The sequence below is a fragment of the Neophocaena asiaeorientalis genome, unplaced genomic scaffold (assembly GCF_003031525.2).
Source record: "Neophocaena asiaeorientalis asiaeorientalis breed wild unplaced genomic scaffold, Neophocaena_asiaeorientalis_V1.1 scaffold415, whole genome shotgun sequence".
NCBI lineage: Eukaryota > Metazoa > Chordata > Mammalia > Artiodactyla > Phocoenidae > Neophocaena > Neophocaena asiaeorientalis.
This window is the reverse complement of record NW_020174051.1, coordinates 744,725-761,011: the sequence shown is the minus strand read 5'-3', so window position 1 is coordinate 761,011 and position 16,287 is coordinate 744,725.

Below are 16,287 nucleotides of genomic sequence, written 5' to 3'. Positions count from 1 at the left end.
AATAAAAAGTGGCCACCAACTCCCTTTCCTGCTTAGTTGTATTTAAATCCATTTCCTTGCCTGCAGCATCATCAGGGTCCCCAAAGCCCCTTGATCCCATTTATTTTTTACCTGGCCTCCTGAAGAGACACAGTCTTTTTTGGCTTAATTACCACAGAAGAGTGGTCAATATTTTCAGCCTGCTGGGTACAGGCACACTCCTAGCTAGGCACACATTCCTAGCGAGGCAAGGAACCACTTCAGAGAAGTGTTTATCCTAAATTTGGTCTTTTTTTTCATGAAATTCTATTTTGTTAAGCGGCCCACATGGTTCTGAAAGTACCGACCAAAAAACATACTGAATATTAGTTACCATAATTATTTAGACGGTTCAGCATCATTTATTAATAATTCCAAGCACTGTTATTATTAAGATAGTTCTGAGGGTTCCCAGAACAGAAACTGGACTATTTCGCTTAAGGCAAAGTTGCAAAGACTTTTCTGCTGAAACAACAGTCCTATTGCCACTATAGCGATAGATGTGGATTTCTTTCTTTTCACTTGTGTTCCAAAAGAATGGGATTACTTGTGTTTTTCAGACGCTTGCTATGGGTTTCTACCTCTATCTTTTTACTCTCCTTGGCATTGAACACAGACCCTTTTTCCTCATGGCACGCAATATTTATTGAGTTGAATTACATTAAAATAAACTGTTGAGACTTCCAATTAAAGACTGGAATCAAAGCTTCTCTTTTACTCTGCTCGGTGAAACCAACAATACCAAAACAACAATAGCAAACCACAGAGAAGAATATGAAATAAGGAAGGAGCAAAGCCAGGGGACAACAGTCTATGAGGAGTAGCTGTCAATATAGTAATATGTGGACCAAATAATGGGACCCAGCAAGGGTGGGCACATACCTTGACAGACTTGGGAAGCACATGCTTTTTTTCAAAGTAGGCCATGCTGAGAGCCAAACCATTACTTACTTTCTTGTATCAGTAGATCTAGCAGGGTGGAGGTGGAGTTGTGGGAGTATCCCAAACCTGACTTAACACCAGAGAGAGGCAAGAGATGAGGGGTTGAATAATAATCTGAGTGGACCTGCCATTTCTCCAAGAATAAGCTGTCCGCTTGATAGGGTAGATGAGTGAACAAGCATAAGTGCCAATCAGTTCAGCTACTGATGATAAAAAAATAACGAGGAACAATCATTACTAAATCATCATTTAAAAAAAAAAACATTGCATACTGGAGACAAGTGAACTTTCTGCTTACCCCCAAAATGGCTCCAGAACATTAAACTTTGGGAACAGGCAGTGTTGGCACGTACATGGTAGGAAAGTGTGAGAAAGTCCTAAGCCCAAGCTGCTTTCTGTCTCTATTCAGTTCATGAACCATTCCTGCACAAGCTTTTGTAAGTAATTGCTCCAGGAGGAACTGGTCTCATTCGAAGTTGAGTAATAACCAAAAAGCATCCACAAAGAAAAAAAGTACATGACAAGCAAAAATCAGGTAAAGGATATGCACCATATGAAGACCTACACCACAGAATGTTTCCCCCTGATCACAATTAAATTAAAAAAATGTGGTCCCTAGAAGTAAGAAACTAAAGAGGAGATAAAAAGTATTCAAATATAAGGTGAAAGGAGATGAAGAGTGAGTAGTCAAAGTTTCGGAAAGGATGAAAGAGTAAAATAAAACCATTATAGATGTAGAAGCCACAAGAGAAGCAGCAAAAGGAATCAATAATAAGGGAAGGGCTTCCCTGGTGGCGCAGTGGTTGAGAGTCCACCTGCCGATGCAGGGGACACGGGTTCGTGCCCCGGTCCGGGAAGACCCCACATGCCGCAGAGCGGCTAGGCCCGTGAGCCATGGCCACTGAGCCTGCGCGTCCAGAGCCTGTGTTCCACAACGGGAGAGGCCACAATAGTGAGAGGCCCGCGTACCACACACAAAAAATAAATAAATAAAATAAAAATAATAAGGGAAAAGAAGACAGGAGAGAGACAAGTACAAAAGAACATAATTAAACAGACTCTGAGACAAGAAGGAACATACAGAAGATAATGGAAAACTATCCTTACTGTATTAGAGGAAAAGAACAGGTTAAGTAGGAAAAGGTGCTAAAAGTATAATAGAAAAAGCTTTGGAGATGATGAAGACTTGAATCTCCTGACCTCACCTGTTTCAGGACTTTGCTCAAATCTCACCTTATCAGTAAGATTTTCCCTGATGGCCGTATTTCAAATACCCACCTGGCTTCTATCTCCCTTCCCTACTTTATTTTTCTCCATGCAATACCTGAAATGAAAATCACACTGAATGGGATTCACAGTAGCTTAGACACCACAGGAAAAAGACATAACTTCAAATAAAAGGCAGAAGGGGAAAAAAAAAAACTGAGGGCAAATTGAACAAAACATCACTGTAGTGAGGCAATACCAAGCAGTCTAAAATTTGTGTAACTGGAATCCTAGAATGGAGGAGGAGAAAACAAAATTTGAAGTAGTAATGGCTGAAAAATGTCTAAATTTGATCAATACTCTAAAGTTGCACATATAAGAAACTCAATGAGCCACAGATTAAATACAAAGAAAGTCACACCCAGGCACGTCATGTCCAAATTGTTGATAAGTAGAAAATTGTAAATGCAGACGGGGGCCTGGGGAACCACAATATAGAGAGAAGAACAAAGATAAGGAAGACAACAGACTTCTTGTCAGAGCCAGAGGACAATAAAGCGGTATTTTTAAATTGTCAAAGGAAAAAAGTGTCAACCTAGAATCCTATAAACTACAAACCTCTCTTTCAAAAATGAAAGTTAAATACAAGTTTTTTAAAGGTGAGTAAAAACTGAGAATATTTATTTCCTGCAGGCTTATGCTATAAACAAAGTTAAAAGAAGTTCTTCAGAGAGAAGAATATAATACTAGAAGAAATTTGGATCTACACAAAAGAAGAGAAAGCACTGAAAATGTTAAATATGTGGTTAAACAGAGATACATTTCTCTCACGTTTAAAATCTCTTTAAAAGATAATTGACTGTTTAAAGAAAATAAGCATGTATTGAGAGGTTTATAACATATGCAGAACTAAAATATATGACAAAAATGTGTTTGAGGGGAGAAGTAGGAGTATACTGTTGTAAGGTTCTTAAAATATGTAGGAAGTGTTAGAAAATTATTGGAAGGTAGAAGATAAGATAAAGATGTATGTTATAAACTGTAGAGCAACTGCTACAAAAGAAGTATATCAATAAGTCAATGGTGGATAAAACGGAATACTAAAATTTTTTTTTTAATGTAAGAAAGAGAGAAAAAAGGAGCAAAGGATAGACGGAACAGATAGAAAACAAATAGCAAAAGGGTATATTTAAACCCAACCATATTACTAATTGCATTACACGTAAATGACATGAGATTTCTACAAGAAGTCCACGTTGCATAGAAAGATACAAAGAGAATAAAAATAGAAAAGAAAAAAAAACTGATCTGAAGAATGCTGGAGTGATTATATTAATATCAGACAAAAGAGATTTCACAACAAGGAATGTAACCAGGAGTAAATAATACTTTTAAATTTGTTTTATGCTTTGGTTAATTTCTAGAGTTTGAAGTGATTGTTTTTGACAATTTTGTTAAGTTTTATCATTGTTTTGGGGGGATAGTATTTTCTGAGCTTCTCACTCAGGCCTTCTGGAAGCTCCACCCCCTACCTGGAGTGTTATAGGAATGATTGTTGAATTTATTAAATGCCTTCTTTGCGTCTTTGATATGATCAAATTTTTCCCTTTTTGCTCTAACAAATTACTTTGATAGACTTCCTAATGTGCAACAACCTTTGCATTTTTTGAATAAATCCTACTTGTGTTGTTTTATTCTTTAGTTATCCTGCTAGATTCTATTTGCTTTTTTTAAAAAGTTTTTTTTGCATTTATATACATAAGTGAGATTACAGTCATCTATTTCTTCTTCAAAGTTTTGGTGTTAAAGTTGTGCAGACTTTGTAAAATGTATCAGGAGCCTCTGTATTTTTTTCTATGGCCTGGAATCATTTAAAAGATATAGGAACTAGCTGTTCTTTAAAGGTTAGATAGATTTCAGCTATGAAACCAGTAGGTAACATTTTCAGTGGAAGATCTTTTTGATCTTTCCAACGTCTTCTGTGGTAATTGGTCTATTCAAAATTTTTCGTGCCTTCCTCTTGGGTTAATTTTGGTCATTTTTATTTTACTGAGAAATTATCCATTTCCTCTAGATTTGCAAATTTGTTGCCATGGAGTTTCATATAATTCTGTCTCATAATTTATTAAAAACTCTCTTACATTGTAATTTGTCTCTTTTTTCATCCCTAATTTTTCATATTTTTACTTTCTCTTTTATTTTCTTTATCAAGTTTGCAATAGGTTGTGTATTTTATTGGTTCTTTTGAAATACCAGCATTTGGCTTCATTAATCATTCTACTAAATTTTGTTTCTTATTTTGTTAGGTTCAATTTTTTTCTCTATAAATTCTCTCTTCCTAAATTGCAAAATAAAAAAAAAGTTTTAATAATCTTTTAAAATTTCCTAGACAGCAAATTTTTCTTCATCTTTTATTTTTCTTACTTAAAATAATAAAGGCATTGTGACTATGCATTATAATTTTTTAACTCTGAATACATCTTTGTGTACCATAAGTTCATGTATGAAGTGTTTTCCTTTTCTATTGTTTTCTATAGAGTTTATCATTTTAGCTTTGAGATCTTCTTGACCTAATGGCTATTTAATAATATGTTTTTACTTTCCAAGTAGTTAATATTTTCTACTTTGGCTCAACATTTCATTATTTATTCTTAATCTTATGGGTTATTAATAAACTTAATTTATACAGTTTTTGGATATTTATATTATTGATTTCTGTAAATATTTAATGGTATATGAAGACTGTATATTTCTACTTGAGATTTCCAAATTTATTCTAAAGATTTATTAATTTGAATTTGTTGATATACTGTTCAGTCTCTCCTTGTCTTTGAGTACCAGATTCTCTGATTCTGAAAGAAGTGTGCTGACTTCTCCCTCTCTAACTGCATTTTTAAAAAAATTATTTATTTTATTTATTTATTTACTTTAATTTTGGCTGCATTGGGTCTTTGTTGCTGCGTGCAGGCTTTCTCTAGTTGCGTCAAGCGGGGGCTACTCTTTGTTGCGGTGCACAGGCTTCCCATTGGGTGGCTTCTCTTGTTGCAGAGCATGGGCTCTAGGCGTGCGGGCTTCAGTAGTTGTGGCACGTGGGCTCAGTAGTTGGGGCTCGTGGGCTCCAGAGCAGAGGCTCAGTAGTTGTGGCACACAGGCTTAGCTGCTCTGTAGCATGTGGGATCTTCCCGGACCAGGGCTTGAACCCACGTCCCCTGCATTGGCAGGCAGACTCTCAACCACTGCGCCACCAGGGAAGCCCTCTAATTGCCTTTTAAGTAGGTTCTAGAAGACTTGCTTTATGTATGTCGCTCTTATTTTATTAGGTGTAAGAAAGCTTTTGACCATCATGACTTCTTGATAAATATTGTGCTTTTTAACCATCACATTATATTCATCTGTATCCCGTTCAGTACTTTTAACCTTACTTTCCACCTTGCCTAATTTTAATATTACCACTCCTTTTGTTTGTTTGCTTATTTGTATGTATTTGTCTTGTAACTCTGACAAGTCTTTATTTTTAACCTCTTGAAATCGTTTTGTCTGAAACGTTCTACCATGTGTGGGTTACTCCTAGGGTTTGTAATTATTCCACTGTGACAGTCGGTGTCTCTTTTGTAAATATTTTATTAAAGTATATTATATACATAGAAAAGTGCATAAATCATAAGTACATGTAGTTCACAGAATTTTTACAAAGTGAACACATCTGTGACTACTACCCAGATCACAATATAGAACAATATCAGCACCCCAGATCCCTCCCTGAAGCCCCCCCAGTCCCTGACCACCCACAGTTAACCATTGTTCTGACCCCCAAAACCAGAATTTACTTTTGCCTATTTTGAATTTTATATAAATGAGATCATATTGTATATCCCCACTTGTAACTGGTTTCTTTGGTCCAACATTATGTTTGTGTATTTTTCCATGTTTTTGTGTGTGGTCGTGGTTTATATTTTTTATTGCTGCATAGTATTCCATGATGTGAACATACTAATGTTTCTTTATCTAGCCTATCATTGATGACCATTTAGGTTATTTTAACTTTTGGCAGTTACAAATTATATTGCTATAATAATTTTTGTACCTGTATTTTGTGTACATATGTATGCTTGATCCACCATTTCTATTCCAAAATATATGCCTCACAAAAATTCATAGGGCTACACACCTATGATATATAGCTTTCTGTGTGTATGTTATACTTCAGTAAAATATTCACTTAATAAAAGGTAAAAGGGAGAGAATGCAAATAAGAATCAAAATTAAAAAGCAGAAATAAGGTCAGTCTCAAGAAAGATTTAAAAAAATAAGAAAAGAGTATTATAGCATTTGAAAACCTATATGTAATAGACAAATGCCAAGAAATTACAAGATGTCAAAATTGGCACAAGAAGAAATGGATAACTTAGATATACCAGTTAAATATCAATAGTACCTAATACTTAAATATCAATAACTACTAGCTAAAAGGGTGTCTAAAAGACAAACCGTCCCCTCGGATCTCAAGTACAGATGGTTTTCTACATTAGTATTAGCAACATTTGGAGGAACAGTCAATTTCTATCTTATATAAGTACTTACAGAACATAGGAAATGAATTGAGCAGATCATTCTGTGAGGCCAGTGTAATGACTTCGGAAGTAGATCGGAATAACACAAAAAAAATACACATAAGAAAATGATAGGTCTGTTTTACTTATGATCATAAATGTCAAACTCTATATAAAATATTAGTTATCCTTCTTATCCCTGGAATGAAGGGATGGTTTAACGTGAGAAAAGTTTATCAACATAATTCACCATATGAGTAGACTAACGTAAAACATTTATAATTGTTTATTAAAATATTATTAATCTCAATTGATGTAGAAAAATCATTTGATAAAACATAAATAAGTCAATACCTGTTTATGGTAAGTCTATCAGAAGACAAGGAACTGTAGGGACTCACTTTAACTGAAAACTCACAACAAAAGCTATACTTGTGGAAAAACTGAAGAGGTAGTTACTTTAAAACTGGGAACAAGAAAAAAATGCTATTATTGCTACTATGTAACATAAACTGGAGGGCTTTTCCAAGCAATAAGAAATGGGAAAAAAGAGCTGCAAGCCCTGGAAGGGAAAAACTAAAAGCCTTATTACCTGCATCTTGGTGGTGAGAAAGGACTTCCTAAAAATATTCAGAAACATAAATCATGAAGGAAAGAAAGGTGAATTCAATTTTATCAAAGCAAAAAATTGCTACTTAACAAGAAATAACATTGATAAAATTAACAGACAGATGATACTTTGGGAGAAAATATTTTCATTGTCTAACATCATTCAGGGAATTATATCCAGCATTAGACTGGAGCTTTTGCAAAAATCAGCAAGAAAAACACATAATCCTAGTGGGAAAAATAGGCAAAGGCCATGAACAGGCAATTTCCATAAGAGGAGACCTAAAGTGCTATAATACATATAAGATGCTCAAAGTCATTAGCTATCATAAACTTTCCATTATTTGAGTGATGAAATTCAGAAAGCGGGATAATGCCTAGGTTGACAGGAACACTGGGTCAGGGATTATGGTGCTGTTATGCATTGCTGGGGGCGACATAGGCTGTAGCATTCTGGAGAGCAATTTGGCAGTATATTTTCAAATTAAATATACAAGATTACCCAGCCACTCCACTCTGAAATATATTGCAAAGCAATTCTCACATAAGTCCACAATAATGGGATGCTTATTGTTTGTGGTCGTCCAGAGTGGGAGCCAGGCTAACCTGGGTGTCCACTCCCCAGGGGACAGATAGTCAAAAAGTGATGGATGGACCAGAGAGTAATATACAGCAATGAGAGGACAGACTAGAGGCAACATGCAACGTGCAGCATAAACGTATCTTCAAAACATAGCCCTGGATTTGAAAAGAAGGAGAATGTGATTTATTACACAGTATCATTTACATAAATTAGAAATATATGTACACAAAACATCAATACACAATTTATAATAAGACATAAAAATGAAACACATTAGGAAGAGGAAGTGCAAGTGGGGAATTTGGACAAAAGGAAATAAGCCAACCAACTAACAAACAAGTGAGGGATCTATGTTGATCAAAGATGACAATGCACCATGTATTAAGGAGTATGATTGACACAGCTCTCAGTTTTTGAGTTCCCCTTCCCAAACAACAGCAGCAACAATAACAAAAAAAGACAATAACAAGCAATGAGAGGTTGAAAAGTGGCAGGGATGCCAGATCAAGTAATTTTGAAGGCTATAGAGAGTTTAGTTCTCATTCTACGTGCAGTGGGAAGAAATCATGGGAGGGTCTTAAGGAGTGAGTGGTACCTCTTCATAGAGACCATTATGGCCACTGCAGGATGACCAAATGAGAGGATGCAGGGCAGCCAGGCAGGAGACTCTCATCTCAGGTAGGAGGTTGAAGATGGCTCAGATTAGTCTTGTAGCAATGGAGATGAGAGAAGTAGGCAGATTCAGGTTACATTTTGGATAGAAACCTAACAGGAGCTGCTGAGAAATTGAATGTTGGTGTTGAGGGAAGGAGAGAAATGAAAAATGACACGTAAACTTTTGTCTTTGGCAACTGGGTGGTGCCATTGACTGAGGCTGGGAAGATGGGGATAAAAAGGGGAAACCAAAACTTCACTTTTTCTTTTTTTTTGGTCCATGTGCTTTTTTCTTTAATTGAAGTATAGTTGATTTACAATACTGTGTTGGTTTCAGGTGTACAGCTAAGTGATAATAAGTTTTTTTTTTGCAGATTATATTTCATTATAGGTTATTACAAAATATTGGGTGTAATTCTCTGTGCTACAAAATAAATCCTTGTGTTTATCTATTTTATGTATAGTAGTTTGTGTCTGTTAATCCTATACTCCTAATTTGTCCCTCTCCCCGCTCCTTTGGTAATCACAAGTTTTTCTCCTATGTCTGTGAGTCTGTTTCTGTCTTGTATATACATTCATTTGTATTATTTTTTAGATTCCATATGTAAGCGATATTATATAGTATTTATCTGATTTATTTCACTAAGCATAATATTCTCTAGGTCCATCCAAGTTGCTTCAAATGGCAATATTTCATTTCTTTTTATGGCTGAGTAATATTCCATTATATGTGTGTGCCATTATATGGTACACATTATATGTGTGTATCTTCCTTGTCTATTCATCTGTTGATGGACACTTGGGTTGCTTCCATATCTTGACAATTGTAAATAGTGCTGCTGTGAACATTGGGGAATATGTATCTTTCCAAATTAGTGTTTTCATTTTTTCTGGGTATGTACCCAGGAGTGGAATTGCTGGATCATATGGTAGTTCTATTTTTAATTTTTTGAGGACCCTCCATAATGTTTTCCACAGTGGCCGTACCAATTTACATTCCCACCAGCAGTATACAAGGGTTCCCTTTTTCTCCACATCCTTGCCAACACAAAATTTCTGAGTTGGATCACTTAGCATGTTAAGTTTGAGATGTCTATTAGACATTCAAGTGGCGAGATCAATAAGGCAGTTTGATATATGGTCTGAATTCAAGGAAGATACACACTTGGGGATTGAATCAGTCTATAGAGAGTTAAATATCTGGCTCTAACTCCCAATATTTATGTCATCTTGGCCAAGATACACAATTTCTAGGTCTTAATTTGTTTATCTGTAACATTGCAATAGAATCTGCTTCCCAGGGCTGTTATGAATATTAAATCAGATAATACATCTAAAGAACTTGCCACAGAACCTGGCACATAATAAGTGCTTAATAAAGGCCCCTGTGACTAGAGAACAGGGAAGGGAAAGACAACGTCAGGTGAAAGAGGTTGGCAGTGGGGAGATCATGTCAGAATTTTTCAGCTGTGGTAAGTAGCTTTCAGTTAGTGGCTCATAGGGTCTTTTATGCCAGGAGGGACGTGACCTGGCATTACTAATAGTAGTGGCAGATCATTTAAGCATTAGCATTCAATATTGTTTTTTCAGATTGTAGATAAAGAGTCTGGGTTGTTGTATACACACACACACACACACACACACACACACACACACACAACCAAACAAATGAATTTAAAACTTTGATTTCAGGAGAATACATTCAGAAATTATAACAAGTGGAAGCATTTTTAGCTGAATGGCATTAGCATAGTCTGGACAATTATTGCATCTGCAGTACCCACAAGGGCTTCTCTGCCAGTTTGGGCACAGGTCTATTCTTTACACTGAGTGTTCTTGAGTGGCAAGCGATTGGTGCTTAGGGACAGCTGGCATTTTATAGCTAAGCCCATAGAGTGAAGCCTCAGTACTTTGCATTTATCATACTGCATTAGCACAGAGGCTGAAGTCACACATTGCCCAATATTTCAGAAAATAATCTTCATTCTGCTGCATCCAATGGCTTCTCTGTATCCAGTAAATGATGCAGTGTTTCAGAAAAGGTTACCTTTCATAGAACAATTATATAAGTAACTAGTTACTGCACAAAAGCTTGAAGTTGTTTAATTTTGGGGTTAGGAGTGCTACAGATCACCTATACCTTACCGTAAATACAATGAAGAACCATCAGTAGCCCTAATGCGGTAGCTGAGCAGGGCGTCCTGGTGCTTCTAATTTCACATTTCTCTTTATTTATAGACTTGCTGTAACAAGTGATGATGGACCTCCATAATTCAGCTCTTCATCCTTTATTGAGCCCATGAGTGGGACAATTATAGTAGCACATCTGGAATGCTAGAGAGAGAGGTTTCCATGAAGCACTGAAAACCTCCAGCAGCAACAAAAAGGGAATAATGCCCTTCGATCAGTTTTCCAGTTAACTGCTGCACAACAGAGTACCCAAAACTTAATGTTTAAAACAATAGCTTCTAAATTATATCTCATGATTCTGTGCGTCAGGAATGCAGGCAGGGCTCAGCTGGGCAATTCTACTGCCCCATATGATGTTGTGTGGGGTCATTCAGTAGTATTCATGCAGGGGTTGTCTGGTCTGCAGGGTCTAAGACATTTTCACTCATATACTTTGTGTCTTTTGGAGAATGGCAGGAAGCTGGGCTCGGCTGGAGCCCTCTCCCACTCTATGAAGTTTCAGGGCTCTGAGCCATGTAGGCTCTCAAGCAGGGTATTTTGGCCCCTTGTAAGGCACCTCAGAGTTCTAAGAGACCAACGTAGAAGCTGCCAGCCTCTTAAAGGGTATCTCAGAACTGGAATAGTGCCATTTCTACTTTACTGTATTGGTCAAGGTGCTCACAGGCCAGCCCACATTCACAGGAAGGAGAACTAGACTCCATCTCTTGGTGGGAGGAGTGTCAAGGAATTTTAATCCTCACAGTTAGGGACAATTGTTTGCGTTGATGGTACCTGAATAGCCCTGAGAGGCAGTATTATCTAGTGGTGAGAGCACAGACTCTAGAGTTGGATGGCCTGGTTTCAAATCCAAGCCTTATGAGTTTAGTTGTGTGACTCTGTAAATTGTTTAAAAATCAATTTTATTGAGGTATAATTTATATGCAGTGAAGTGTTCTCACTTTAAGGGTTAATTTCTACAAATTTTGTCAAATTTATATACCTGTATAACTACCAACACTATCAAGATAAAGAACATTTCCATCACCCTAAAGTACTTCCTTGTACTGCTTTCCAGTTAACCTGGAAACCTCCAACCCAAGCAATCATTGATCTGCTTTCCTATCACTATAGATTAGATTTGTCTCTTCTAGAGTAAATGGAATCATTCAGTATGTACTCTTTCGTGTCTGACTTCTTTTACTTAGCATGTTTCTGAGATTCATGCATGTTTTGCGTGTTTCACTATTCCTGTTCATTGTTCAGAAGTAGTCCATTATATCGATATACCAGAATTTGTCCACTCATCTATTGATGGACTTATGAGTTATTTCCAATCTAAGTTATTGTGAAAAAAGCTGCTAGGAACTTTTGTTTTGTGTATTTAATAATAATAAAATAACAAATATCCGTGTGGACATATGTTTTTATTTCTCTTCAGTAAATTCCTAGGAGTGGGAATGCTGGGTGTCACTCAGTATATGCTTACCATACACGAAACTGTGAAAATGTTTTCATAGTGATTTTTATCATATTACACCCCATATCAATAATATATGAGAGCACCAGTTGCTCAATAGCCTTGTCAACACTTAATATTGTCTCTAGCCATTCTAATGCATATGTAGGTACCTTATTATTATTTTAATTTGCATTTTTCTGATGACCAGGGTGCTGAGGATCTTTTTATATGCCCACTGACACTTTAATATTCTTTTGTAGAGTGTATATTCATGTTTTTTGGTCATGCTTTTAATATTTTCCATGCCGCAGTTTGCTCATCAGAAAAATAAGATAATTGTAAGGTAATGTATTCACAGGTTCTGGGTATTGGGATGTGGAAGTTTTGAGAAGGCTACTATCCAGCCTTCCATACCAGCGAAACCATTGTAAACTGAGGTCGCACTCATGGAGAAGCAGCCAGAAAGGGCCCTGTCAAGTAGAAAGTGGGAAATTGATTTGGAGAATTTCTGAACCTTCCAAGCCTTAGTTTTCTAAGCTAAGTTTAGTTTGGTAAATGGACAAACATGTTATTTACTGTACATTTTTTTGGCATGGGGGAATAAAATAAGAAAAATGTTTACCTATCCTACTCAAATTTCCACCCAGCACCCTTAATGCTCTTAGCAGACCACGGGCAGATCTTGTAGCTGCAAATTTTAGTCATGACATGTCTTTGAAGTCTCATCTGAGAAATTCATGTGAATTATGCATTATACTTAAAATAGATGTGTATTTGTTTTAATACAAAATAACATTTTAAATGTCTTACCAGCAGGAAAAATAAATTGATGCTCTTTATTCTTTGATCTTCTATTCCCCCATGACATCTATGATTAGCTCTGTTTGAGAAACAATGTTATATAAAAGGAAGCGCATTGTAAACTATAATGGGCAATGAAAATTCATATTATTAGATTCACATATCAAATATTGAAAGCATCACATTGGTCTTAGCTCCACATGGTGAATCCAAGGAGAAAAATAAAAGGTATGTTCTTTAAAGTTAGGGAAAGCAGAACTCTACAAAAGTACATGATTCCTGGAATTTACTTTGTATTAATACAGTATGAAATATTCTTCAAAGTATGGTGCAGTAGGCTTTTTCAGTTTGGCTGATTGCCAGGGAGGTGGGAGGTTCATTATTAAGGAGAAATATGTAAAGAGGAAGAAAAGCCAGTGTATGCAAGTGTGGGAGATACTGGGGTCTCTAGTCTCCCCATAATCTCCATAAACCTCTTAAAAATCATTTTTTGAGATGGTCAACTGATGTTTTCTCAGTCTTCTTTGAAATTTGTGCAGCTTCAAAAAGTGTCACTTTCCCTATCCAGAGCACCACTTTCTTTAGAAATTCCAGTGCCATCAGTTTTAAATCAATAAGACCAGTATTCACAAGGGCACCATGAAAGGAAGATCAGTGTTCCCTGAGACTCCTGGGTAATGGCAAAGAACTAGATGATTCTGGATGTTGGAAGCCCTTTAGAGATTTGTGGAAGACCTGGGCTGTGTTTCCTTTGCTCAACTCTTAAAGTGGCCTTAGCTCTATTAACCCTTCTAGGCAGGAAAGCAAGGGAAAAAAAGCTTTCATCGGGGCCCCAGAATTCATTTCCATAATTAACACCACTGGAGGAATAGCTCATCCACTTACAATTTTGTTTTCATCTCCTTTATTTCTGTTAGAGAGTGTAATACAGACTTGGTATGTGGCTCCTTCTCAAGAAATCCTTAAAGAAAACAACACTCCTCCCGTCCAATAATTTTTCAAATGCGTGCTAATATTGTTGTTAAAAGAATATTGTTTTAACATGTAGAAATTGTGGAGCTGTGTCACAACAATTGTATCTTTTATTGAAAAAGTTACCATATAATTTTGGCAAATAGATGAGCTAGATAATATTCTAAAATGTGTAGCCAGTGTTTAAATGGCTGAAAAATTGAAGTCTAATGAAGATTTGTTATTGAAGGAAAGGAGGAGCCTGGGGAGTGCACACAGAATTGCTAACAGCGCAGTGTCAAAACAAGCATTCATGAAGGCTGATTGAGAATCTGTAGAATGAAACAAGCAGACACAGGCTTTTGTGGGTTCATGTGATTTAACAGCGATAGGGGGATCGCGTCTGGTGTAAGAGACAAAGACTGCTTCAGAAGGTAAAAATGAATAGCTTAAAGCAGGAATTTAAAAATAATATTCCTGCCAAATAACCCTTGGTGATTTTTCAAAATATGAAAAATGTTGCATGTTTGTATTCATGTCATGTGAGAAGTTAAATTCCAATTCTTTTGTCTTCTATTTTCTACTAAATCATCAGTTTGCTTTTGTTTCCTTTTGGAAAAATGAACAAGTCCTCAAATGCTATGAACTCCATCCTGATTCAAACTCTATTCGCAAACAAAAGAACCTCCTTCACTCTTTGTCCTCCGATAACCTGACCCATCTGCTATTTTTACCTCTTAACCCTGATATGACTTTAGCTCTTAATTTGAATTTTTCTCACTTTGTACATGTTTTAAGTAAACTTGGAGATGTCTGCGTTTGGTTCACTAGTCACAGTATAATTCTGGTGACCCCTTTGATCCTCACCTCAAATTTCCATTTATTCATACATCGAATTGCTTCTAGGGGTATGACATTTTGGACGTGATTAGAAGGCCAAGTGAAAAATATTTAATGATGTCACATGACAAGGCCACTTGGACAAAAGGACTTTGTACATGTGACTTCACACAATGGGAAATCATGAACTTTTCTCACCCTGTAAGTGGCATTGTACCAGAGCACATTAAACTTCTAAACTTAGAAGCTACCCTCTGGCATGGTTCAGGAAACCTTTTCAGTTCTGATATCTGGGGGTTTTATACAAAAATATAAATTAACATTGGGAATAATTCATTATTTTTCATGGATTAAAACCAAATCTTGTTCAAGAACACTACTCTCTTATAGGCTATAAAATCTCATTCATTACTAACATTTTCTTTGTTTACATAATATTTTGTCACATATGGGAATATATGTAAAAGATAAGAGCATACCAGAGCAATAAGAATGGAAAAGAACAAGAGAGTAGGTTTCAACTTATTGTTCATTTAAGTTAATATTGTTCTTTCAGAAAACAACCTTTTTTTTTTTTTTTTAAACTTAAAAATGTATTTCTGATAGCCCCACGGTATGCTCTGAACTGCGCTGGTGTTATGGAGCATATAGGGCACTGATACAACATAGAACATACTTTCAAGGAGGTTGGTCTTGTAGAAAGAGACAGTGTAATAAAATTAAGAAAGAATGGAAACCTGCAGTTAAATTTCATATGTCCGGTATTTTATGTACTTTATCTCTTACCTTCACAACAATCTTGCAAAGAAGATATTGTCCTTCCCGATTTATACATAAAGAAAAAGTGGTTCAGGAAGGTGAAGTAATTTGCTTGGGGTCACTCAGCTAGTAAATTGACAAAGCATGATTCACAGTCAGGTGTTTCTAACTTTAGAGAACCAAGTGTTTTCCACTGTGCCCAGCTACCTCCTATTTCTAGTTTGTTTCCTAGAATGAGTCACTCAATCACTCCATGCAATAGTTTCCTATACTATAAAATGCAGAGGTTTCTTTCCTGGAGTGGAATTTCACTCGATATCATCTTTAGACCAACCCATGAGGCACTGGAAGAGCAATCCCAGACAGACGTCTAGGCGGGGTCACGAGCCTCCACACTCAGGACCAGGGCCATCAGAGTGCCCTACATTCAATGGGGCACACACTGATCAAAGCACGGGGGTCCTGGAGGAAAGAAGAATTTGGATGGGCACAGAGGACACGGAGGGTTTTGTAGACTGAGAGGGTAGCCAGAGCAGAAGCATGGAGCCAGAGTCAGGAGGGATGCTGGCATGTTTGCTGGGTAGTGAGGGGATGGAGAGATTGGAGTGTGAGGGGCCTGTGTGCAGTGGGCAGAGGGGGTTTGTTGGGTGAAGATGAAGGAGAACCTTGAATGCTAGGTGTTTATAGTCCACTTGAAAGGCTCAGAGAGCCATTTCAAGACTTTTGCCACATCCCTGTGCCACTAC